The following is a 25,713-nucleotide window of genomic DNA, read 5'->3' on the forward strand; positions in this document are numbered from 1 at the left end:
CTCTAAAGGGTGCTGGACAATCAGGGCTGGCTTCTTGGAGGAGGTAGCAGTACTGGTTCTGGACCTGAAAAAATAGCTGGGCAGGAATTGGAAAGGTGGAGAGAAGAGTAGGTGCTTTCAGCCTTGAGGTTGGGGGAGGGATGGGAGACCATGGAACGAAGTGGAGGAGATCCCTCATTCATACCCATGTTCCTTACGGAGGGCGCCTAGGCAGTGCTGTTGACTAACTGATTGATCCTGTTCCCAGGTCTTATAATCTCCTGCTCTTTCAGGCTCAGGTACTCTACATCCTTCCCAGGTGGCCCAGGAACTATTAGGTGACCGTATGCTGGCCTCCATTCACATAGCATCCCCACATTCATCCCTGCTAGAGGCATGTGGTGCGTGTGGTATATGGCAGGTTCTGCCCTCACCCAGCTAAGTGACTTTGGACAAGCCACTTCATCTTTTTGAGCCTTAATCCTCCTTAGGTATGAGAGAAATTGTCAGGTTTCACTGCAGAGAGGGCATTTGAGATGGGCTCCAGAGCGTGAATAGGAGTTCAGTGGGCAGAGACAGGTTGGGGTGGCAATAATTCTAGATTATAGTGGAATGCCTGGAACAGTGCTAAAGGCCTCTGTTGGGAACAGCTTCTTGACCATGATGCAGTGGTTAAGGGTGCAGTCTCTGGAGCCAGGCTGTCCCCACTGTGAATCCTGGCTACTGCACTTACTAGCTGTGTGACCTTGGGAGAGGCACTAAACCTCTCAGTGTTTTGGTTTCCTCCAAGGAAAGGGGGAAAATGATAGTACCTACCTCATAGTGTTGTACTGATTAAGTGAGTTTATACATGTAAAGCTGTGGAACAAATCTGAGTACATAGTAACTGTTTAATAAAAGTTAGCTGCTATCGTTCTTCTTACTGAGGCTCAGAGACACTTGGGGACTTGCCCATGGACACAGCTTGTGATGAAGGTTTAGGATTCAGCCCAATGCCTGTTTAATTCCAAACCTCTGCTCTTTCTTCTACTCTGGGCTTTCCCGGTGTCTGACAGATGGGTCCAATGTACAACCAGTGTCAAGGCCTCCCTGGAGGTGTTGGACCAGGCCTGCCTACAATGTATCCTCTTCCCTTCCGAGGACCTTGTCTGTCTTGCACTGAGGACCCTCAAGGCTTGGCATATAATAGGTGCTCAAGAAATACTTGTTGATTGTCTGGCTGCATAAAAGAAAGTGGGGTGGGCTCCCCACTTACTCCTGGAGCGTGCAGTGCTCACTGCATGAGCTCCTCAGATGCCACCTTTCCTGCCTGGCTGGGAGGTAACACGCCGGCTCCCCCCAGGTTCACAGCAGCATCCCCTCTGGCCTTTGCGATGCCCACCCAGCTCCCTGCCTTGCCGCTGCCCTCCCCCAGAGCGGTGGCCTAGGGGCTTTTTCTTCTACTCTGCCCCCCACCTTCAGTCACTGCAAATCTTCAGCCTCTCTCCTGCCTCCCTCCGTCTTCCCCACTTGCTCATTAAGAAGAGAATAACTCCTGAACTTGATGTCTTTGCCTCTGCTTTTATATCGAACTATAATTTGACTGTCTAAAGGTTCTTCGAGGAGAGAGAAACGAAAATCAACCCCCACTCCCTGCCCAGAGTAGACCACCTTCAGAAGGAATGGAGCAGACCCTGCCCACCCTCCTTTGGCTGGGGCTCCTTTAGGAAGGGCACAGGGCACAGGCGTGAGGCTAGGAAGCCTCAGCTCTGACCCCCGCCCCCAGTAATCTGTGCCCTTTCTGCCCCTCAACTCCGCTTTCGGGGTATCGGGGTCATGCTCCCCCTTCCACAGAGAAGGTGTGGGCCCTGGTGCTCTCTTTCCCCTCCCCTGGTCCCTGGGCTCCCTGCAGGCCCACTCTCATTACCCTGTGGGCCGTAGCAAAGGTGATGGTCGTGATGGACGTGACTGACAAGGGAAGGAGCCCAGAGAGGAGAAGGGGTTGCCCAAATCCCCTAGTGAGACCCCCTCCTGGCAGGGAAGGCTGGCGGGCAGTTGGGGGACAACCGAGTCAGCAGGGAGGGGAGGTGGCTGGTGTTCTGTCTGCGCACTGAGGGATGTTTCTTCCATCTCCCACTGTGCCCCACGCTTTCTCATGAGTGTTGTGAGCGGCTGTGGAAACAAGCTGGTGGGGAGGGCCAACCCCCATTTTGTCTGGGACCGTGGGATCTAGATGGTCATATGCTGATCCACACTCAGCCCCTGCGATTTCCTCCACCTGTCGCTGCTTTCTGCTCACCTGTTTTTTAAATTTATTTAATTTATTTTATTTTTGGCTGCATTGGGTCTTCATTGCTGCGTGCGGGCTTCCTCTAGTTGTGGTGAGCGGGGACTTCCCTTGTTGCGGAGCACAGGCTCTAGGCGCGCGGGCTTCAGTAGTTGTGGCACTTGAGCTCAGTAGTTGTGGCTCGCGGGCTCTAGCGCCCCTCACCTGCTTTTTTTTTTTTTTGCGGTATGCGGGCCTCTCACTGTTGTGGCCTCTCCCGTTGCGGAGCACAAGCTCCGGACGCGCAGGCTCAGCGGCCATGGCTCATGGGCCCAGCCGCTCCGCGGCATGTGGGATCTTCCCGGACCGTGGCACGAACCCGTGTCCCCTGCATCGGCAGGCGGACTCCCAACCACTGCGCCACCAGGGAAGCCCTCACCTGCTGTTTTGACAGCACCCTTTCCTCCCGACTCTGCCAGAGGTGAAGCCGCCTGTGTGTCCCACTCTCCTTGGAGCAGCTTGTCATCCTCTGCAGTTTGGTTCCCCTGGTTGCCTTGTGACCTCAGCTCTCTGATGGGCTGGATAAAAGTTATGATTTTGCCCATCATCTGGTTTTTCTCTCATCACTGGGCTGGGAGCAGGATTCTCTGTGTCTTCTACTCAGCCTCGGTTTTCCCCTCTGTAAGGGGGATGCTCACAGCCCCCTCAGAGGGCTGCTGGGAGGGTAGGTAAGCTGCTGTGTCAGCCACCCAGATGGTGGCTCTGCAAGACCCTGTCTGCTGTGACTCTGCTTCCCAAAGGCCGCGGGTACAGTGACAGGGAGGGCCAGCTCTGGCTGGGCTGGCCGGAGGCCGTGGTTGGGGGACCAGCCTGGGCCTTCTTACCCCTCAGAGGCTTAGGAAAGAACGTTCAGCTCCACACATGCCCAGTGGCAGTTTTTCTGGCCTGGCCCAAGCTGGGCTTGGGGGGCTGAGCCAGGTCAGCCGGCTCCCCTGGAGTGGCCCCTCTGTCCAGCCTTGCATTTGCCAGTAACTGGCTGAAGGCCCTACTCCTCTGCTTGGCTCAACCCATGAAGCTACTGGGCACAGAGGCTGATGCCCAATATTTCCATCCGCCTGACATCCAGGCTCTGCCCACTGAGTATGGCCCAAGCCGCTCTCTGCCCCTCCCCCCACCAGACTCTCTCCCCCCTCTAGCTGAACGCTGATTTCCTCTCTGGGTTCAGCTGAGGTCCTGGGAAGCCTTGTGTGTGGACCTTCTGGGTGAGGCTTCCCTGGTCTGTATGGGACCAGGGCTTCAGTCCCCAGCAGCGGGGCTGGGCTGGTTACATTGAGCTTCCTGTACCTCCAACCAGCCTGAGACCCGCAGAGCCCGCGGCCCCAGGGGGCCGTGTTGGAGAAGCTGAGGCGGGAAGCCACTCGCCTGCAGAACCACGGGGGCAGGCTGGGCCTTTCCGTTTCTTCCTGGTGGTGGTGGGCCCTGGGGAGAGAGGCTAGCCACACTGCAATCTGTAGGGGCCGTGGCTTGGTTTCCAGGGCCGCCTGGGGGACGCTGGAGGGGTAGTCAGGGACCTTCCTGGGCAAGAGCCCTTAGCCTCTGCTGTGTCCTTGACCCAAGGGGGCTGGGACCTCAGGGCCAAAAGTGGGGGACAGGAAGCCTGAGACTGGCTACGGGTTTCCCAGAACAGCCTCTCAGGGCAATGTGGTGGTAGGCGGGGAAGGGGTTGGTTTCTTCAAGGTTCGGGCTTGAGTGGGCTGACCCATGTTCCCAGGAGCCCAGCCAGGCCAGAAACCCTGGGTGTGGGCAGGGAAGCAAATCTGGCGGAGGTTCTTCTGGGGCCTTGCCCAGGATGACTCCCGTCTGGAGTGCCTTTCTTAGCCCAGCAAACATCTTAGAGAACCACTTCAGGTACCTCTTGCCTCCCTAGCTCAGGTTTGGGCTCTCCGGGCTCCCATCCTCCTTCCATGGGCCACATGGTGTGGTAGCTGCCTGAGTACTAGTCCGTGAGCTCTTCTAGTGGGGGTCGAGGGTGCTGGAAATGGGTGCTGGTGGACAGTGCCTGCTTAAGGACCCTTGGACAGCATCCTGCCTGCCGCTGTTGCCTGGCTGCATAGCCTAGTGGAAGCAGCTGCTCTCTGAGCCTCAGTTTCCCCCTCTCCAACTTGACTTCTTAAGTGCTGCAGCTTAGAGATCAGCCTAGGCAGGCTTCAAGTCTTTGGGTGCCCACCTCCTTGGGCTTTTTCTGAGCTGCTCTGTCTCTGCCGCCCTGGATCCCCCCCACCTTTTTTTTAAAAAAAATATTTAATTAATTTATTTAGGTGGCACCGGGTCTTAGTTGCAGGCACACAGGATCTTCATTGATGCATGCAGGATCTTTTCGTTGTGGCACGTGGGCTCTTCGTTGTGGCACTCAGGCTTCACTCTAGCTGTGGCGCATGGGTCTCTTCTCTCTGGCCGTGGCGTGCGGGTTTTCTCTTCTCTAGTTGTGGCACATGGGCTCCAGAGTGCGTGGGCTGTGTAGTTTGCGGCACACGGGCTCTCTAGATGAGGCGCGCGAGCTCAGTAGTTGTGGCACGTGGGCCTAGTTGCCCTGCGGCATGTGGGATCTTAGTTCCCCCACCAGGGATTGAACTTGCGTCCCCTGCATTGGAAGGCGGATTTTTTGCCACTGGACCACCAGGAAAGTCCCTTTTTTTTTTTTTTATGTGGACCATTTTTAAAGTCTTTATTGAATTTGTTACAATATTGTTTCTGTTTTGGTTTTTTGGCCTCGAGGCATGCGGGATCTTAGCTCCCATTGAACCCACACGCCCTGCATTGGAAGGTGAAGTCTTAACCGCTGGACAGCCTGGGAAGTCCCACCCACCCACCTTTTTTTTTTTTCATTTTATTTATTAAACTTTTTGTTTTATATTGGAGTATAGCAGATTAACAATGTTGTGATAGTTTCAGGTGCACAGCAAAGCAACACAGCCATACATATACATGTATCCATTCTCCCCCAAACTCCCCTCCCATCCAGGCTGCCACATAACATTGAGCAGAGTTCCCTGTGCCATGCAGTAGGTCCTTGTTGGTTACTGGATCCCCCGCCCACCCCCCTTATATTGTCCAAATCCTTCTTTATTCAGAGCCCTGACCTACCTCTTCAGGAAGCTCTCTCTGATACCTTCGGCTGTCCCTGATCTGAGTCGGAACCTGATGGTGTCCCCAGTTGCTCCCTTCTACTTGGCACACACTCCTGGCTCTGTGCGGGGCTGCGGCTACACAGAGACTGCTCAGCATTGCCTGTGTGAGCAGGTGGGCCTGTAACATCCAGCAGGAGGCTGGCATGGGGAGGAGCACGGGTGTAGGAGCCCAGAGGGAGCAGAAATTCCTGCCCTGGGGCCGATGAGGCAACACTTGAGCTGTACCTTGAAAGGGGAGGCTGGAGATGAGGGGGTCTTGGGGTCAGAGACCAGGCTAGGAAGGGCCTTGAATGCCAGGTAGGGAATCATGGGATCTGGCCTCCCTTTGCAGGTGGAGAGCCCTGGGGGAGAACTCCTCCCCCCACCCCTATTGGGTGGCATCCTCCTGAGAGCAGACCCTCCCTATAATGCCTGGAGCCCTCCACCCACACCCTCCGCCCTATGATCTTCTACTTGTCCTGTAGATTTCTGCTCTAAGGACAGTTCTTCAGGCAAGCCTTCCCTGACCACTGTCCATGCGATCAGAGACCCCTCATCCCAGTGTGGAGTGGGCTTCCCCCCTGCCCCCCCATCAGTGTGACCATTGATTGCTCGCCAGGCTTTCAGGCCACTGAGGGCAGGAATCAGAAGGGATTGGTTGTCCCCTGCATCCCCAGCTCCCAGCCCAATGCTTGGCACAGCGTAGGTGCTCAATAAATGTCGATTGATTATGTGGATGTATGTAGGGGCACAGGGCTGTGAGTCCCAGGCTGGACGGTGGGGCTGATTGGGTAGGGGGAGGCACGCACCTCCAGTGAGGTGGGGCAAAACCTGGGTCCCAGATAGAGCTTTGCGTCCTTTGTGTGTCATTAGGCGGTTCTTTAAAGAGCCGTTTGCTGGAACAAAAGCCATCTCTGGCCGGGGCCTCGCTGGCTCCCTTTGGAAATGCTCTGAGAACAGGTGGACTGAGCCAACTTGTCACCCCCAGGCTGGCTGGTGACTCTGGGGAGTGGGGGGCAGCCACAGGGGCGGGGCAGTGGGAGACAGGGCGATTGGCGGATCCAGCCCTGACCTCACCGAAATTATTTTTAAAACCTGCAAGAGAAAGGGGATATTTTTAACCTTTGTTCCATCAAGGCATCCCAAGGGAAAAAGAAGGGGGAAGGAGGCAGATAGAGAATTGGGAGAGGGGCATGAGCAGAGGCATGAGCGGAGGTGGGGGCTACCAGGGGAGGATGGGCAGCCCCAGAGAGCCCTGAGGACAAGCTGTTTTGTCCCTAGCCCTTTAAAATGTTTTAAAACCTCCAAACAGCAAGAGGGACAGTAGAGTTCATTATATCGAGTTATCTCCTCTGTTTCAGGCAAAGATCAATCTTCCGAGTCTTGCAGCTCCAAGGGGGAAGGGAAGAGAATGAAAATGGGAGGCGAAGGAAAAAGCTCCCTGGACCAATTTCCGCTGGCTAACACGATTACTTGGCGGCCAAGCAGCAGTGCCAGCTGTTGGCAGGCATCCTGGCCCCCTGCCAGTCATGCTCAGTTGCCGGCTGCCCCCCAAGGCTCCCTCCTGAATGGGACAGGTTGGCAGGTGTGAGAGCCCCAGTTCCCACCTGGGGTGGGGCTGCTGGGCTTGGCATCCCAGGGAGGCCTCAGGCCCCACTGCTCTTGAGTGTGCATCCGCCACTCCAGCTGGCCTTGTCCCAGCTTTGTGCCCACCTCCCAGCCTTTGCTCAGAGGGTCCTGCCCTGCTGGGTGTGCCTTCCGGCTCCTTCCCACTTCATATGGCAGCAGACTGTGTAGAAAATAGAAGCACAGGCTTTGGAGCCAGATAGAGCTGCCTCTGCCTCTTCATTCTTTTATTCATTTATTCAACAAATATTTACTGAGTGTCTGCTATGTGCTGAGTACTGCACATAGCGAGAGGTGGATATAGAGCTGAACAAGATGGACACGGTCCCTCCCTGCCTAACTGGGTTTGTATTATGATGAGGAGATCCCTGAGAAACAAGGACTAAATCAGTAAGATAACGTCAGGTAGGGATAAAGTCTATGAAAGATGGTAGAGATTGGGGTGCATGGGGATGACCAGGGAAGATAAAGGAGGTCCCATTTGACCAGGGTGATAGGGAGGTCTGGGGAAAGAGCGTTCTGGGCAGCAGGAGCAACAATGACAGAGTCCCCGAAACTGGCCAGTGTGGGAGGGGGCCAGGTTGTGGTCAAAGGTGAGTTCTGAGCAGTGGGTAGGCTTTGAGGCGTCTAGACTGATTCTCTCTGCCATGGAAAGCCCTTGCTATGGCTGGAGAGTGACAGGATTCCATTTGTACCATCATGTGGCTGCCCTGATAGTTTGGGGCCAGGGTGGGATCAGGGAGCCTGGGGAGGCAGGAGGCTGCTGCAATTATCCAGGCAAGGGCTGACAGGGGCGGAAGCAGATGAGCCAGGGAAGTGGGCAGGATCTGGATGTGTTTTTGGGGTTGAACTGACACGGTTTGTTGATGGCTTGGGTGTAGGGTGAGAAAGAGAGGAGTCAAGGCTGAGGGAGACATAATTTGGGGGATAAAAATTAAGAGTTCTCTTTTGGGCAGGTCTGTTAGATGAGCAAGTGGAGATGACAAATAGGCCTGCGGATTCACGCAGCTGGTGCTCAGGAGAGGGCTGGGGCTGCAGAGAGATCTGGGGGCGTGGCTGGGATTTAAAGCTACATGTCCGACCCACCAGGGAATGCATAGATAGGAGAGAGCAGAGAGCCCCGGCCAGCCCTGTGACCTCGGATGTTTGGAGGCGGGTGGGGTAAGAAGGGAGGAAAGCCTGGGAGCACAACCAGGAGAGGCTGAATCCTGGGAGCCCAGAGATAGTGTTTCCCGATGGAGGAAGCAGTCAGCTGTGTCAGAGAGTGACTACTGGGTTTGGCAAAAATGAGGTTTCTGGGAACCTTGATAAGAGCAGTTTTGTGGGGTGATGGGGATGGAAGCACAATTGGAGAGGGGGTGAGGGAGAGCAGGAGGTGAGGGAGTGGAGAATGAGACACTTAGTAGAGAGAGCTCTTGAGTTTTGCTATAAAAGGGAGCAGAAAGATGGAAGGGCACGTGGATTGAGGAATCTCCTTCCCTCTCTCCCTTTGTCTTTTCCTCCCTCCTCTTCTTCCCTTTCTTCCTTCATAATATTGAGGCAAACTGATATGCTGTTTACCAGCTGTGTGACCTTGGGCAAGTAACTTAACCTCTCTGAGCCTCAGTTCCACATCTGCAAAATAGAGAGGACAACCCAGATGTTACTGCATCTGGCACCTAGTAGGTACTCAGTAAATGGGAATTGTTCTTAAGTAGGTGTTCACCTGAGGGAGTGGTCAGCTTGGCACTGGCACGGACATTTTTGGAGGACAATTTGGCAGTGAGTATCAAAATTTAAAATGTGTATACCTTTTGACCTGCTTTTTAGAAATACGTGTGTACAAAGAGGGGCTTTTTTTCCGGCAATGTTTGAAATAAGAAACTGGAACCCCCTAAGCACTCATCCTGGGAGGTCTGATTACGTAGGTGAGGGTATGCTCACCACGTGGAATTCCTCCACGTAGCACCGAGCATAGTGGGGCTCTGTTTGGAGCACAGACACTGGCGCTTCATGGGCTCAGCCACTCCCTAGGCTGGGCGTTCTTGGGCAGGTTACTCTGCACTTTGGTTTTCTCATCTACAAATTAGGCTAATGGCAGCACCCGTCTTGGCGGGGTTGTTATGAGAATTAAATGGGTTAATACACACAGTGCTCAACCCAGTATCTGGCACATAGTAGGTGCTCAGTGAGTACAAGCAGTGATTATTGTTATCTTTATGTACAGACAGGGAAAGATCTCCAGAATCTATTGTGAGGAACGCGATTATACACCAGCATAGAGACCATACTCTCTGGCGCGTAACTGCAGGTTTGTTCTCTATGTAAACACTTGTGCACCTCTCTGTATGTCTGTGCAAATGCATAGTGAAAGTTTCACACCAGCCGGGCAGTCAGGACCTCTGGAGATGTGGTTGGGAGTGAGAGCATGTTTACCCTACAAATACCTGTATTTGAAGCTCTTAACAAGAGAGAGCTTTCATGTACAGGCATACCTTGGAGATATTGTGGGTTTGGTTCCAGACCACCACAATAAAGTGAATATTGCAATAAAGTGAGTCACGTGAAGTTTTTGGTCTCCCAGTGTATATAAAAATTATGTTTATACTATACTGTAGTCTATTAAGTAATAGCATTGTGTCTGAAAAAACAAAGTACATACCTTAATTAAAAAATACTTTATTGCTAAAAAAATGCTAAGCATCATCTGAGCTTTCAGTGAGTCATAATCTTTTTGCTGGTGGAGGGTTTCAAATATTGCAAGAATTACCAAAATGTGACACAGACATGAAGTGAGCAAATGCTGTTGGAAAAATGGTGCTGACAGACTTACTCGATGAAGGGTTGCCACAAACCTTTAATTTGTAAAAACCACAATATCTGTGAAGTGCAATAAAACAAGGTACGCCTGTATTACTTGTATAGTGATAAGACTACAATATGTAAAGATAGTAAATTTAGTCTCTACCTCCTCCAGGAAGCCTTCCATGACTGTACTGGCCCATATCCCACACCTATCGGATCTATTCAATATAAGCTGACCTGCGGTGGCTGCTTTGAATCAGCCGTGTGTGCACATGAGTGTGGTCTCCTCAGTCAGCCTATGAACTCCTTGAGGGTGTGGACTATGCACTTTACAGGCCAGACACATCTAGACTGGCAGTTCCCAAAGTGTGATCCCCAAATGGCAGCAGCAGCAGCAGCACCTGGGAGCTTCTTGGAAATGCTGATTCTCAGGCCCCACCCTGGACCTGCTGAATCAGAAACTCTGGGGGTGGGGTCCAGCATGCCATGTTTTCCTAAGCCCTCCAGGTAACTCTGATGCACTTACTTGTATTGATGGGGAAGCCGAGGCACAGTGAGGGGAAGGGCCGGCCCAGGGTCATGGGGCGAGCCAGTGACAAAGCTGAGATGACCATGTCAAGGTCCCAGTTAGAGATGAAGGAGAGGGCCTGGGTGCTCCCTGTGGCCACCACATCTGGCCTCAGGAGGGGGAATTTGAGGTTTAGTCCTGTGTGTCCAGGGGCCAGAGAGCCCACAGGTATGGCGAGGTGGAGACAGCTGCTCTCTGTTTATGGGCACTCGGGCCTGCCACAGGGAGCACCCCTCCCCCCAGCTCCATCCCTCCTGAGGCCCCTCCCCAGCCAGCTGCAGCCAGGTACTTGCTTTATAGAAAGTGCATTCTTGACCCTGGAGTGAGTCTGGCATCCTTTGGCTGCCCAGTCTGCTGCTCCCTCTGTCCCGGGCTGTGGGCAGAGGTTTGGTGGGGTTGATTGCCAGATGGGTCCTGTGGGTGAGGAGTCTGCTGGTCTCCGTCTGACTGCGGTCTCACCCCTTCTCTGCTTTGTCTCTGCAGGTGTCCCTCTGAAGAGCCCCTGAGCCCGCTCACGCTAACCCCCGAGAGGTAAGCAGCAGCAGCTGTCTGGGTTGGTGGATGAGTCTGGGCCCTAGGGTGTGTGCATGCAGGGCAGGTTCCAGGGGCCTTGTCTCCCTCTGCTCGGCCCTCTCTGCCACCATTTCTCCTCTTCCATCTCCTGGAGCCCACCTTTGCCCTCCTCCAGCCATGCTCCTGGGGGTCCTGTTGAGTTGCAGGGTGAAAAAAAGGGTTTGGGAATCAGCTTTGGGGAAGAAAAGAGGAGGATGGCTCCTTGGTCTGAGGGGTCAGGGTTATGGGTGCTGTTGGGGTTTGGGGGCTGCTGGCGGAGGCACCAGCCAGGAGTGAGACCCTGGAGGGACCCTGGAGGCCCCTCACTGAGCAGGGGGCAGAGCTGTGGGCCACTCAGGGGAGGTGGGCCTGCCTGTGGGGGGCAGGCCAAGGTCTAAGTTAGGCTGTAGGTGCTCTAGGTGGTCGAGCTCAGGCTTTGGGGGCCTGGCCGTGCTCTTCAATGAGTGAGCATTTTGGGGACACGATTCCTGGGTCTGGGGAACACTGTTTGATGAGGGGTTGCACAGGCAGGCCCCAGCAGGTCTCGGGGCAGGTGCTTTCCCTCCCCCCAGCTCCCTGTGTCTCCTTGGACTGCAGTTCCAAGGAGGCTTTGCTGAGTGAATGATTTCTAAGAGGGTTCTGGCTTTAATTTGGCGTCAGAGGGCCCAAGTGTGTCTGCCGAGTCAGCCTCGCCTCCACACACAGGAGGGAGCAGAGGGGTGTGAAGTAGGGGAGGTGGCACCATTCCCCCCCGAAAGCCTTCCACAGCAATAGCAGCAGCCAGTGGGGAGCAGTGGGGGACCTGAGGGCGGGCCTCCCTGGCTCTCCACCCTCGTCTGGCAGCCTAACCTTGCTACACAGCCCAGGACGGGGGTAACTGAGATAACCGGCTGGAGTTCTGGCTTCCCCCTTGTCTGTGCGACCCACTCCTCCGCATTTCCTCATCTCCGAAAGGGGGCTCCTCCCAGTGTATCCTTCCGGGCATTGTGTTGTATGGAGAAGGACTGGTACAGAGGCTGGCACACAGTTGATGCTCAGTAAATGTTAAAAGACACACCAGTTATTTTGCCTCATGGACTGAGTTCTGTGAACACAGAGCCCAGGGCCGGGCACAGGGTGGGTCTGGTTATCGGGAAGAGTCTGCAGGACTCTGGGGAACAGAGAAGAGCAGCCCACAGCGGCTCAGACACTCCTGCGAAGGCCGGCGCAGGCTTCCTGCCATTCTTGCGAGGGAAAACTGTGCCCAGTGGACCCAATCCAGGCAGACTGCCTGGAGGAGGGGTGTTAATTGTTATTAATTTGCCATGGTTGATCACCTCTTTTAAGTCTACAAGAAACATTTTTCACACTTTAATTAGCTCATTAATCTTACCAACAACTCATGAGAGGGAGCAGTTTGTTCCCTTCCTAGAGGTGGAAAGGAGCCTAGAGCCGAAGCTGAGAGGTGGGGATGGACCCTGGCGGCCAAGGTAGAACTTGGCTCAGGTTCTCCCTCCAAGTCCCACAGTCTATGTATCACTCTCCACTACTCTGCACCTTTCCTCCCAGCCTGGGGCCTCCCAAGGGGAGAGGCATGGTTAGAGGCCACACCTTTGGCCACCATGTCCCCTGGCCAGGCCCCCAGGGGTTGGGGTCTGCCCTCCAGAGAAGCCATGGTATGTGGGGTGGGAGCTGGACTCCTGTCTGGACCAGGAGGCCACAATCAGCGGGGCTGCAAGATGAAGCCACTTTGCTGCTCTCTCAGGTTCCCTCTCCGGGGCACATCTATCCTTCCTAGACACGACCCACTTCCCTCTCCTCTGTGCCTGCACACTGACAGCCCCTCTGCTTAGAGTTTGTCCCCACCCTTAGGAGCTAGCCCACAGTAACTGCCCTTAGCTGCCCTCCCCAGCCCGCCATCCCTTGGGTGGCTGAGTGGGCTCTAGCCCCATTCAGTTGACTGAGAGCAAGCTCCAGGCGCTTGTCCCAGACGTGGGATTCAGTAGCAGGGATGCTACTAAGGGTAGGCTGGGAAGGGCAGCTTCAAATCCACGAGGCTGACCACAGACCTGAAGGGATGGCATCTGGCACACCTGGAGCTGGCATCCGATGCGTGTTTGATTGTTTATGACTGTGGGATGGCCCGAGAAATCTTTGGAATAGAAGAAACCTGTGCTGGATCACAGCATGTGTGTGTGTGTGTGTGTGTGTGTGTGTGTGTGTGTGTGTGTGTGGTGCATGGGGAGCCTGGATCACAGCGTGTGTGTGTGTGTGTGTGTGTGTGTGTGTGTGTGTGTGTGTGGTGCATGGGGAGCCTGGCGGGGAGGCATTATGCAAGTCTGGGAGCCACAGTTACAACAGCATCTGTCCAGGGGCAGAAGGAGGAGCCGCAGCTCCGCAGGTCACACCAGGGCACGGGCTCCATCTGCAGTCCAGGCTGGGCGTGGGTGGTGGCCAGCCTTGGCCAATGTTCTGCCCCACGTGAAGCCCCACGTGGGCACCAAGGGGTGTCCACTCATCTGAGAGGACCAGAAGTGTGAGGGCCACTCCGGAAGAGGCCTGGGCCCCCCCCCAGAAGAGCGCAGGAGGCCTGGGGAAAGGGTCTTGGCTGGATTGGTGGGCTTGCCAGGCACCCACCCCGATTCTATCATCGCTGCCAGAGTTCACTGGCCTTTTTCATGTGGGTCTGAGATGAGACCCAAGCTGTGACTGCCCTCATTTCTAAAACAGGGGAATGATGGGGCTGGGTGTCAGGCCTATGCCCTAATTGACATCCTATTCTTGGGGATGTAATTTTCAGCTTTAAGAAGTCAGTGTCTCTGCTTCAAATACTGCTCTGTTTCCTTGGTTTTCACCTCAGTCAGCTCAACACAGCACAGAAGGGAGACCCCATGGCCTTCTCCCTTCTCCCCACCAGATCTCTGGTCATGGGCATTTCTGTGGTGCTGGGGGATGGACTTAGCAGAAAAGTATAGAGTTAAGAGCCCAAGTTCTGAGCCAGACCACCTGGGTTCATACTGTTGTCACTGCTTGTGAGCTGTGTGACTTTGAGCAAGTTTCCTAACGTCTCTGTGCTTCAGTCTCCTCATCTGTAAAATGGGCATAACAGTCGCTTCCTCATAGGGATGTTGGGAAGATTGGATAAGAGGATGCATGAGAAGCCTTTAAACATGGCCTGTCACGTGGTGAGGACCCCGTCAGTGGAGCTATTATTATTGCCAGGATTGGTAGCCGGTTGCTCTTATGGGTGGGGCGGGCAGCAGAGCCAGCTCCAGCTGAAGCCAGTGGTATCTCTGTCCTCCAGCTCCTGTGGCTGTGGTTGGGGTGGCGGCTCTGGCTTCTTTTCTGCTGCCTTCCTCTGGGTATCAATTACTGAAGGCTGCCGGGGGCACTGCTGGGTATGAGGTGGAGGCAGCTTGTCCCCGCTTTGGTGATTGGTGCTTTCAGCCACCAGGGTGGAGATGGGCACAGAGGGGTGAAATCCAAGTTGTGAGGAGACGGGGAGGCTGCTTGAATGGGGCGCAGTGGGGGGCAGCAGTGGTAACGACGGGGCTGGCCTGAAAGGCCTGGCAGGTGGAGGTGGGAGACAGGGAGGAGAGAGGGGAAGGAGAAAGACCTGGCACATGCCACCTGCCAGGCACCTGGCACAGTTTTCACACACGTAGCATTGTTCATTCCTCATACAGGAGAGGGATGTCACTAGCCCTGTTGCCATACGAAAAACAGAGGCCCGTGTGGGGAAGGTGAGTTGACCCAAGTCACAGAAGAGTCAGGGGTGGGATTGAACCCACCTGTGTCCTCTGCCCTGGGGGGCATGCAGGGCACCAGGGTGGGGCTCTAGCGCTAGGCTCTGACTGTCCCGGGCAGTGGTCATGCGTGGTCCTGGATGTGCATATGTGACTGCACGTCCTCCTCGCTCCCCGACTTCGGCTGGACACTTCTGGGAAACTGGGGCAGTAGGGCGGCTCCCTGACACCTCCTACGGTATTGGCACCTGGGGGCGGCTTCTACATCAGAGCCTGGTGCCCGGGCCCAGCCTGTTCTCCTGCACAGGCCTCCCGTGACTCTGTCCAGCCCCCCACCCAGCCTACCTGCCAGGAGGGGGGTGCCGAAGGTGGGCTGGAAAGCGCCCCAGGATAATAAAAACGATCAGTGGCTAAGACGTTGTAGGCCAAGCGTGGGTTAGTGATAATTTTATTATGCCCATTCTGCTGCTGCGGAAATTGAGGCCGGAGCGGGTGTAGTGACTATGCAGTTGTGGGGCAGGGTTCTGACCTGGGTGGTGGGGCGCAGCTCTGGTTTTGCTCAACGGGCAGTCCCAGGAGAGCCCCGCAAGGTCTAAGGAGTCAGGATCCTGCCCCAGCCCTGCTGCAGGCCAGGCCTCAGGGGAGCACGTGATATAAGTCACCTCAACTGAACCTGCCGGCAGCTTCTTACTGCTCTTATGTTACAGATATGGAAGCTGAGCTGTGAAGAGAAGTTGAGGTCTGCAAGGCCACATAGCTGGGAAGGAGTACACGGGGTGGTGTTCCCATTAGCTCTATCTGATCCCCTAGAGCTGCCCCTGGAGGTCCCTCCCTGGAGGCTGAAAGGAAGGGGCAGGAGTGAGGTGGTGAGGGCTGCAGAAAGCCCTCTTCCCTATGTGGCCATCACTTGGGCCCCACCCCTCAGCGAGGCTTTGGTCTCTGGCCTGGCTGGGACCTGGGAAGACTCTGTGGGCCAGGACTCAGGCAGGCCCCAGTGCAGCCCATCTGCCCTGCGCTCGTGGGGATGTGGCATGGCCGTGATGAATGGGCTCCTGGCAGGCTAAGCATTAATCATATTGCCGGGCGGCGGGAGAGGCAGCTGCCTGAAATGCCTGCTCTGGGACAGCATCTATCACCACCAGGCCTGGCTGGACTGGGAGGGTGAGGGGGCAGCCAGGGGTGGAGGGGAAGGGGGCCCAGCCTGAGTGAGGAGAAACAGCCTTGATCTGGGGGTCATATCTGAAGAGGCTCAGTTTGAGGGCCCTCCTCATCCCCCCGCCCCCCATATGTATATCTTCTTTGGAGAAACATCTTTTCAAGTCCTTTGCCCACTTTTGGGTCGGATTATTTGGTTTTTGGTGTTGAGTCATAGGAATTCTTTATATATTCTGGATATTAAGCCCTATCAGATATATGATTTGCAAATATTTTCTCCCGTTCGCTAGGTTGCCTTTTCACTTTGTTGATTGTTTCCTTTGACACGCAGAAGGTTTTAAGTTTGATGTAGCCCCATTTGTCTATTTTTGCTTTTGTTGCCTGTGCATTTGTTTTTGGGTTTTTTTTGCGGTACACAGGCCTCTCACTGTTGCGGCCTCTCCCATTGCAGAGCACAGGCTCCGGACGCGCAGGCTCAGCGGCCATGGCTCATGGGCCCAGCTGCTCCGCGGCATGTGGGATCTTCCCGGACTGGGGCACGAACTCGTGTCCCCTGCATCGGCAGGTGGACTCTCAACCACTGCGCCACCAGGGAAGCCCTGCATTTGGTTTTATATCCAAGAAATCATTGCCAGGTCCAATGTCATGAAGCTTTTCCCTTATGTTTTCCTTTAGGAGTTTTATAGTTTCAGGGATTACATTTAGATTTTTAACCCATTTTGAGTTAATTTTTGTATATGGTGTACCATAAGGGTCCAACTCATTTTTTTTTTTGCATGTGGATGTCCTGAAACTGAACATAGGCTGTAGCAACTGCAAGCTTCTTCTTTCTTGTGCAATATCTATATACCCGGGTCCATCAGGCCCACATCCTTTCCCCCTGGGGAATGACTGTTGCCCTGGTCATGAGTCCTTCCTCCTCCCCTCTTTAGGCACTGCTGTACCCAGGCCCGGTTAGGCAGGACAGGGGGCTACGGCCCCACTAGGGTGGTGTGGACCATTGCAGGGATGCAGGCTTCTTCCATGCCCATCTCCAGGGCCGCTGGGGCCGCTGGGTGGATTCAGAGGCTCTGTGACGGGACAGATACCGGTGCCCAGTGACAGTGCGCTCAGGAGGACTTGGGCAGGGCCAAAGGCCCAAAGAGGCAACACTGGATGTTGGTCTGCGGGAAGAAGGTCCCCAGTGGGGCACCTTAGGGCTCTGGCCTCATTCTGCCCCAATCTTCTGGTGACTTAGACGAAGGCACAGAGTCCCACATTTGCCAGGGAGAGGTGGTTCTCACCTTGGGTCCTCAGCTGATGGAAGCTCTGGGCTAAAACCCACCAAACCAAATGGAATCTTAGGGGTAGAAAAATGAAGTTCTGCACTTGGGTACAAAAACTCAGTGGCCAGGGGATGGGTGCAGGAAGGGGACAGGGCCACTTTCACACACATTGCAGCAGTGCTGTGCTGGAGCCAGCTTGCACACCTCCTCCTCGAGGTGTGTCCATTGGCACATGTTCAGGAATCTTGCGAGCCAGTGGTTCAGCACAGGTGTCCCAGGTGTCCTGACTTCCCCAGGCCTGGCAGATGCAGGCTCTACCTCTGACAAGGCTGCCCGTGGAGCCAGGGGGTTAAACAGTCTGCCACTAGCCTTCTGTGTGACCCAGGCAGGGCTTTTCCCCTCCCTGGGCCTCAGTTTCTTCATCTGTAAAATGACCACTGTTTCCTTCCCATAGAGGAATTTTGAGGGTTCAAAATGATGATGGCTGTAAGTCTGTCTGTGGGGAGTCTGCTGTGCTAAGAGTTGACTGTGAGCTCGAAGGTTCCCAGGGACCACGAATCCACTCCCTGCACTGTATGGGTGGGGAAACTGATACCCTCAAGCTCATATGGCTGATCCAGGACTCAGACTCCAGTCACTGAATCCCCCATCCAGGGCTCTTTGTCCTATTCAGGTCCTCGCACAGGGAATCAGCTAAGCTCAATTAGACCTGCCTCTGGACTGGGTACACCCAAACCAGCTTCCGATACCCAGGTGGGAGCCCCGCCACCTGGAGGGGAGTGGTCATGAGGGTAAATCCTTCTACCCTGATCCTCCACCATAGCTTATGTGACCGGTGGGAGGATGGAGAGGAGGCCAGGACTCCAGCTCAGGCTCCCCCAGGGTAGGTAGTAACAGGGTCCGCCTGCCATCTGGGAAGCACCTATGGTGGGCTGGGTGTGAGCTTTGTGGAGACCTGCCAGGGTGGGATGTTGGGTGGAAATGGACCAGCCCCTGGCCATGAGGCTGGAGCCTGGCCCAGTGGGGCCTCTGGCCAAGGGAGGCTGTGGGGTACTTCCGGCCCTTGGGAGCTCGTGGCCCTCCTCCTCATTATGGAATGGTGGCTTCACGTGCCTCACTTCATTTGTTCCTCACAGTAGCCCACAAAGTGGGTGCCAACCTTATCCCCACTTTACTGATGACGGAACTGAGCTCAGAGAGGTGAGCTCGAAGCTAGAAAGCGGCTCTGCCACTGATTGCTTGTGACCTTCAGCTCTCAGTTGCCACATCTGAGCAATGAAGACTCAGACAGATGCCTCTGGGGGAATGTGTTTGACTTCAGATATATATTCTGCTAAGGATGCTGAAGTGTCAGAGTATCCACAGCTTTGAAGATTTGACAAGTCCAAGGAAGGGCCCTGATCGCAGTCTGTAGACCAGCGAACCCGAGGCAGAGAGAATTAGAGTTAGGTCTTTGGAAGTCACCCCCTTTCCCGCCTCACCCCATCCACCCTCCCGGGTAAGGCTTGCTGGCTGCTCCGGGCCCTCTCCAACGCCCCCTGAGGCTCGGGTCCGAGCCGGCAGTCACTGGTGATGCGGGTCTGGCTGTGTGTACGTGTGCACATGCGTGTGCTGGGGTGAGGGATGTGCCCGGAGGGAGCCGGGGAAGCCGAGCAGACTCTGTGGCTACTGGGCAAGAGGAGGGCCCCCACCCCTCCCCGCTCCTTCTCCAGGGGGCAGCGAGTGGGAGATGCCCTGGGTGAGGGTTTGTGCCCACTATATATAGCTGCTCAGACACACACACCCAGCTATTTCTGTGTTCTTCCTCCTACTGAGGCAGGGGGGAGGGGAGAGAAAGTAGTCCATCTAAAAATATAACCCGGGGAAAATATCACAGCGCCAGAGCCGGAGCCTGAGAGATCTGTCTCATTCTCTCGCCTCCCACCCCCGCGCCCTGACTTACCTTACAGCCGCCTCGGCTCCCTTTGGAACCTTCGAGATGTGGCCTCCTCCCCAACCTGTGCTGCTTTCCCCTCTTGCCCGCTAGGTGGGGCTGGGGTCTCCCTGCCCCCATTTCACAGATGAAGAAACTGAGGCCTGGAGAGGGCTGGCTTCGCTGGGGCCGCAGGCTCCCAGACACAGCACTTTCTGCTGATGGCCCCTTGGGATGCCCAGGTGTCCCCAGCATCTCCCCACCCTGTTGGGCCTTGGACTTGGGTGGCAGGGTTCAGGCGAGGCTCTGCACTCTCTTACTGCAACATCTCCCCCGGAGCCTCGGTTTCCTCAGCTACAGGGGGGATAATGGTACCGTGTACCTGGTAGGTGGTGGTGAGGATAGAACAAGAGGTGCAGGTGAAGGCTGTGACCCGGTGCCAGTAAGTCAGGCCCCATCATCGTTGTTCCTATTACTACTATCATCCTTGCCTTTTTCCTGGCCCGGAGTCCCTCTTTTCCTGAGGCCTGGAGTCCTCTCAGCCCCGTTTCCTGAGGCTTTGCTGGGTACAGAGTGGTTTAAAAAAATTACTTTATCCCTGGGAGCTTCCTGAGGGCAGGATGGCTCTTATCAGGTCTGCATCCCTGTGCCCAGTGGGAAGCAGGTCTGCCCACCCCAGCCTTCAGTAGCTGAAGATGGTTGTATTTAAATTTGCTGAGGAAGGTGGGGCCAGTAGAAGGGTGATTAAGCACCTGCCTCAGGCTAGGCTCCTGCTGCCCGGGCAGGTCAGATGTGTCAAGTGGGGTGAGGTGTTGCCACCCCTATTATAATGATAGGAAACTGGAGCTCAGAGAGGGAAAGCGATAGTCCCTGGGTCACACAGCTGGGACAGCGGACCTGAAACAGAGGCTGCCTGACTCCCCTGGGATCCCAAGTTTCCAGGTTCTAGGTGCCCCTCACTTGCCTGTCTCTCCTTCTGTGGACTGCAGGAGCCTCTGGGGGTACCTCTATGAAGGTTTAGCCCCCCACCCCATGCGCCTTCCTGGTGCTTTATGTTGTCTTACTGCCACCTGTCTCTGAATCTTGCTGTACAAGGGGTCCAAGGTTTCTGCGGCTGGGAGAGTGCACTCCTGGATTTAATGAACACCTAGTGGATGCCTGTGTGATGGTTCAGTGTGAAAATGTCAACCTGTCCGAAAGCAGAGAGACTAGTCTACGGAGCTCCACATTCTCATCATCGAGCATCAATTCATGACCAGACTGGTTTCCTCTATACCCACCACCACTGGGTATTTTGACATCGTATAAGTTTATCCATAAATGTTTCAGTGTATATCTTTAAAAGGTAAGGACGCTTTAAGAAACATAACCATAATGCCATTACCACACCTTAAAAATGGAACGTTACCTCGCACTTGGTATGTATTACCTGATTCACTCTGCAAAAAAGCCCTGAGGCAGGTGTTAGCATTGCCATTTTATAGATGAGGAAACTTGGGGCTCAGAGAGGTTTGGCAACTGGATTTAGGTCACACAGCTGGTACGTGGCCAAGAAGGGATTTGAACCTGGGCCACCTGACTATAAAGCCGGTGCTCATTCCTCTTTCCTCCGCCAGGCAGGGTCCAACTCGGCTCCTAGCCATTTCCAAAGAGTTGTCAAATCTTGTGACCCCAGCAGGGATCTGGGCATGTTTTTGTCGAGGAGTGTCTAGTTCCTAGGCTTCCTGGCCATGCCAGAGTCCGGTGCAAGACTCAGCACAGCTGTGTGCTCAGAGCGCAGGCTGCAAGGGAGTCCAGGCCACACCAGGACCGGGAGTGAGCTGTCTCCTCCGGCCAGTGCTGAGCCTTACAGGAGCATTAACAAGCCATTTAAAAAGAGCTGACGATACACTTTGCGGCTCCTATTTAAGATGTACTGAAAAATAAGCACCTTTTCAGGGAGGAAACTGAAGCATGTTGGGGTAAAATACACCTGTGGTGTCACCTATGCACGTGTCACACTGTAGGTGCTGTTTCGGGAGCAGCAAGCTCCCAGTTTCCCCCTCCCTGTATGGCCACAGAGGGTGGCACGTACTCAGTGAGCAGGTGCGTTTGTCAGCATCGCCAGCTCTGTGGGGGAGGAGGAGGGAGGTCTGAAGCTTTGGGGGTGTTAGATGTCAGGGTGGGGTGGAGAGGGAGTCATGGGTGGAGGGCGGAGGATGTTCCCTGCTCCAGACCACCCGTTTCACAGATGGAGGAGCTAAGGCTCAGATGGGCTGAAAAGTCCCAGGTCACACATCCTAAGAGGTGCTCCCAGCAGTTCTCAGCACCCCCAAGCCCAAGGGGGACACTATATCCACAGTGGGTGGTCCTGTCTCTCTCTCCTCCCTCCTCATCCCACCTCAAAGCAGATATTCTCAGATCAGACAGGCCCAGACTCTTGTACTGGTTCACTGTAACCTTGGGCATATCCTGCTTCTCTACACCTTAGTGTCCATATCTGTAAAATGGGGAGAGTAATGACGCCCAGATGGGACGAGGGGAGTGGAGAGTTTCACAGTTTGTTGGGGTGACCCCTTACCTCCTCGAAATGCCCTCAGCTGACATGGGGGCTGTGACAGTCTCCTAGAGAGTGCCGTGGGCCGGGGCTCCCTCCCCTTCCCTCCTCCCTCTCTTCCTTCTTTCCTTCCACGAATATTTCTTAAGTACCTACCACAAGCCAAGCACTGTGATGGACACTGGGGACACAACAGTGAACAAACAAAAACACAATCCAAGCAAAATAATAAAGGGTCTGGCTGCTTCATGAAGTTTATAGTTGAACAGAGGAGACTAAAGCTAGATAAAGAATCACAGCACTGTCGTAAAGCCACCGTGTGCACACTAGCAAGGGGCGGATATGCGGTGCTGTGAGAGGATTCAAGAGGGGATGGACCAGGTCCAGGAGGTCAAGGAGGGCTTCCCTGAGGAGGTGACACATGAGCTGAGCACTGCAGGATGAACATGTGAGCTGAGAGGGTGGTAGGTGGTGGCTGGAGGGATGAGGGCAGGAGGTAGAGGGAATAGCATGTGAGCTGAGGAGGACTGAGGAAAGGCCAGTGTGGCTGGAGTGGAGAAAGCCAGGGGAGGAGTAGTGGGAAATGTGGCCGAAGGGGGCTGGGCCAGACCTCCATGAGGGCCGAGGAGGGTTATACACTTACATTTGTGGTATGAACAGATTTCTGGCTGTTTTGTGGGGGAAATGGCCTGAATTGGAGTCAAGAGTGGATTGGAGATGTAGTTAGGGGGTGAAGGTGAACATCCAGGTGAGAGGGGGCTGGTAGCTTGGACCAGGGTGATGGTCTGGGGTGCCCACTGGCTGTCCTCCCCAATTATTCCTTCTAGGCCTGCTGACCCAGGAAAGTCCCTGCAGGTGTCCGGGAGGGACAGTGCTCTAGGACTTGTCAGCCAGCAGGGGTGAGGTGGGTGCCTTTGGAGATGGGTCTCCTTCCTTCCCTAGGAGGTGGGGAGGCCCTTCTGAGGTCAGGCATGAGAGGAGGTCATGGTGCAGGGCCCACTGGCCTGGGGTGCACACCCTCTCTGAAATGCAGCTCAAGAGGCAGCCGGGGTGTGAGAGCATGAGTGCGTTGAAGGTGTGACATCTGCCTTGTCTCCACTTTGAGATCTAACCTAGGGAGGAGCGGGTGCCCGAGAGGGGAAGGGAGCGCGAGAAGAAGAAAGTGGCTCGCTTTTACTTAATTATGACTGATTGTGACAGCTTGCATCTTTAGTCTGAAAAGTATCTATGGGGTAAGGACTGCTTTTCTCAATTGGGATAATTATGTTAATTAAAATGCTTTCTTTATAGCAGTTCTGATTAATAAAAACAGTTTCACTGTTCTCTTTAACACTCTAACCTTCTGTTGCGCGGGGAAGGAGGCCCTTTCTCAGCAATTTATGGTTCTTCACGCAGATTCCAAGAGGCGACCTGCTGCTGGGTGGCCTGGTGGCAGGCACTTTGCTCACATACACGTGGGGACGGATGTAGGGAGGGAGGGCAAGAGAGCAGACCTGGCAGGCGGCTGGACTGGCCATCGGGACGGGGATGGGATGGGGCACCGTGCTGCTGAGTCTGCTGGAGAATAAAAATACCACTTATTGGGCTTCCCTGGTGGCGCAGTGGTTGAGAGTCCGCCTGCCGATGTAGGAGACACGGGTTCGTGCCCTGGTCCGGGAAGATCCCACATGCCGCGGAGAGGCTAGGCCTGTGAGCCATGGCTGCTGAGCCTGCGCGTCCTGAGCCTGTGCTCCGCAACGGAAGAGGCCGCGACGGTGAGAAGCCCGCGTACCGCAAAAAAAAAAAAAAAAAAAGGAACCACTTATTTCTCTAATTGCTCCTTATTTCCTCTGGAAAACATAGGGATAATTAACGAGCTCCCATTTAAGAAAAATTACATATGGGGGAAAGAGGTGCCCGGGCCAGGAGTGGTTCTAGAATTGAGGGGTGAGCCTGGGGGATGACCCCATCCTGGCCTTGGTGAGTGGGAGTGGGGAGAGTGGGGGGAGGAGGGTTATCTGGGCGGTAAGGAGCAGGGGGCTTTCCCTAATACAGTGGGATAGTTGTTGCTGTGCAGGGGTGAGAGATGGAGTGAGGGAGGGACGGAGGGAGGGCAGGAAGAGGGGGAGGTGGGGATGACACCTGTTTCCCACTCCCAGTGAAGCTGAGCTGGAAGGGGATGAGAGCGGGGACTTGATGGCAGAAATCTGAGTTCTGGGCCTGGGTCTCCAGCGACGTGCTGTGTGACTCCGAGCTTGGCCTCACTGTCTCTCAGCCTCGATTCTTCACCTCTGCCTAGGCCAGGATCACAGATGCTGCTCAGGCAGGATCTGCCCCATAGGCGTGTGCGTGTGTGCTTGTGTGTATGTGTGGACTGTGCTGGGAGCCGGCCCCCTCAGGATGCTAGTGAGTATCCTCTTGGGTGCTGGTTTCTAGGTGGGCCTTGCACCCCACTGGCAGCTGTCCGGCCCGCTAGCCCTTGTGTAGAGAGAGCATGGGCTGTATAACCTGCCCCGTGACTCCACTGCCCAGATGTACTGAGGGCAGAGCAGGGACCCTCCTCATCCACTCCCCCTGAGGCCCAGCCGTGGCTGGGGGTGGGCCAGTCCCCACATGGCCCAACCAAAGCCTGGCTGTGCAGTGGGGTCTGAGCACCACTGAGGAGGGCCTGGGACTAGGTGCCTGTCTGCCGGGGCTCCCTTCGCACAGAGCAACCTGGGCCCTGGCACAGAAGAAGCTGCGCTTGCCCTAGGTTCCCAGGGCTGCCTCTTCCTCTTCCCACCAGCACTCTGGCTAAGGTGGGGTCAACTCAGCCCTTGCAGTCTGTCTGCCTCCCCTCCCTTCTCTCTCCTCCCATTATCTGACAGGCCCCGGGGCTGTCCCTCTACCAAGAGAGAATGTGTTTTCAAAGATGGGACAATTCTGACCCCTAAGACACGGTGTGCTGATGGAGGGGTTTCAGGCACTGTGAGCAATGCCCGTGCTCCCCTTTTGGGCAGGACCGCCCCCTCGCCTCAGCAGACACAGTTGGCTCCTGCATGCATGTGGCGGCCCCTGCATGCATGTGGCGGCCCCTGCATGCGTGTGGCGGCTCCTGCATGCGTGTGGCGGCCCCTGCATGCGTGTGGCGGCTCCCGCATGCGTGTGGCGGCCCCTGCATGCGTGTGGCGGCTCCTGCATGCGTGTGGCGGCCCCTGCATGCGTGTGGCGGCTCCTGCATGCGTGTGGCGGCTCCTGCATGCGTGTGGTGGCCCCTGCATGCGTGTGGCGGCCCCACAGGCCTGCTTGGACCTGGACCTGCCGCCCCTACCTCAGCCTGCCTAGAAGGCTGCCCCCCTCTCACCTCCACTGTATTTACGTGTCTATTTTATGATTTCAATTTTTAATGCCTCTGCTCTTTGAAGACGCTTAATGCTTTTGAGTGGAACATTTCCTTCCAGGACCTGAGCGCAGAGTGAGGACAGAGCAATAAATCAACTAATAACTGGAACCTCATTTTCTGCTCCACGGCAGAGAGTTAACCCCCGCCTCGCTGTATTCCTCTCGGAGGCGGGCAGCTTCAGGCGGACGAGGGGGGCTGGTGAGCTGAGCCGGGCTCCCTGCAGCTCACTGCTCAGTGTTTCCCGCTGCTCCCCTCCTCTCCTCTCTTCTCCCAAGTCTCTCTCCTTCTTGCCTCTGTTTCCCCTCTTTCTCTTCTTGTCTTCTCTTCATCTCTGTCCTTTATTTCTGTCCTGCTCAAAGCAAGCAGGAATAGAGGAGATGCCTGGAATTGGAGATTGTTGAGGAGACCCTGGGATGGTGTGAGAAAGCGTTTGTTGAGAGCTTCCTAGGTCTGGGCACTGGCCCAGTTTTGTCCTGACTTGCCGTGTGACCTAACAGGAGCCTCTCTGAGCTTCCAGGTCACCACCTATATAAGAAATGGATCTCACCACATGGGCAGATGAGGATTTGATTTTTAACATCTAGGATAGACTTGACAGCAGAGGTGGGCAGTGCCTGAGATTCCCCCTGTTACTCCCCTGCCCATGGTGGCTTGGGGAGGGGAGAGGTGAGAGCCTCTCGGGCAGAGGGACTGGTAGTGATGGCTCTTCATTCCTTTTCTGTGCATGAGTCTGCATGTTCACTAATGCCTGCATCTGTATATACGTTTGTGTGTGAGTGTTTATGCAAGTGTCTTGGCCTCCAGGGTCATGAAGCACCACCACTGTTCACCTAAGATG

At 55.1% G+C, this 25,713-nt stretch overlaps 1 protein-coding gene across 5 annotated transcripts in view; it reads left to right on the plus strand.

Moving 5' to 3' along the window:
* LINGO1 (leucine rich repeat and Ig domain containing 1) overlaps positions 1–25,713 on the plus strand; it is a 202,745-nt gene that overhangs the window by 68,703 nt on the left and 108,329 nt on the right. For 2 of the 5 annotated variants that reach the window (XM_067754333.1, XM_067754305.1), the window contains 2 exons: positions 9,224–9,307; positions 10,853–10,900. The gene's annotated coding sequence lies outside the window, so the exon portion shown is untranslated. Of the gene's footprint in view, positions 1–9,223; positions 9,308–10,852; positions 10,901–20,073; positions 23,011–25,713 lie in introns of those variants that run through there. The other 3 variants (XM_067754315.1, XM_067754294.1, XR_010947028.1) reach the window with 2 other exon arrangements.

The sequence above is a fragment of the Pseudorca crassidens genome, chromosome 1 (assembly GCF_039906515.1).
Source record: "Pseudorca crassidens isolate mPseCra1 chromosome 1, mPseCra1.hap1, whole genome shotgun sequence".
In the NCBI taxonomy this organism is placed as follows: domain Eukaryota; kingdom Metazoa; phylum Chordata; class Mammalia; order Artiodactyla; family Delphinidae; genus Pseudorca; species Pseudorca crassidens.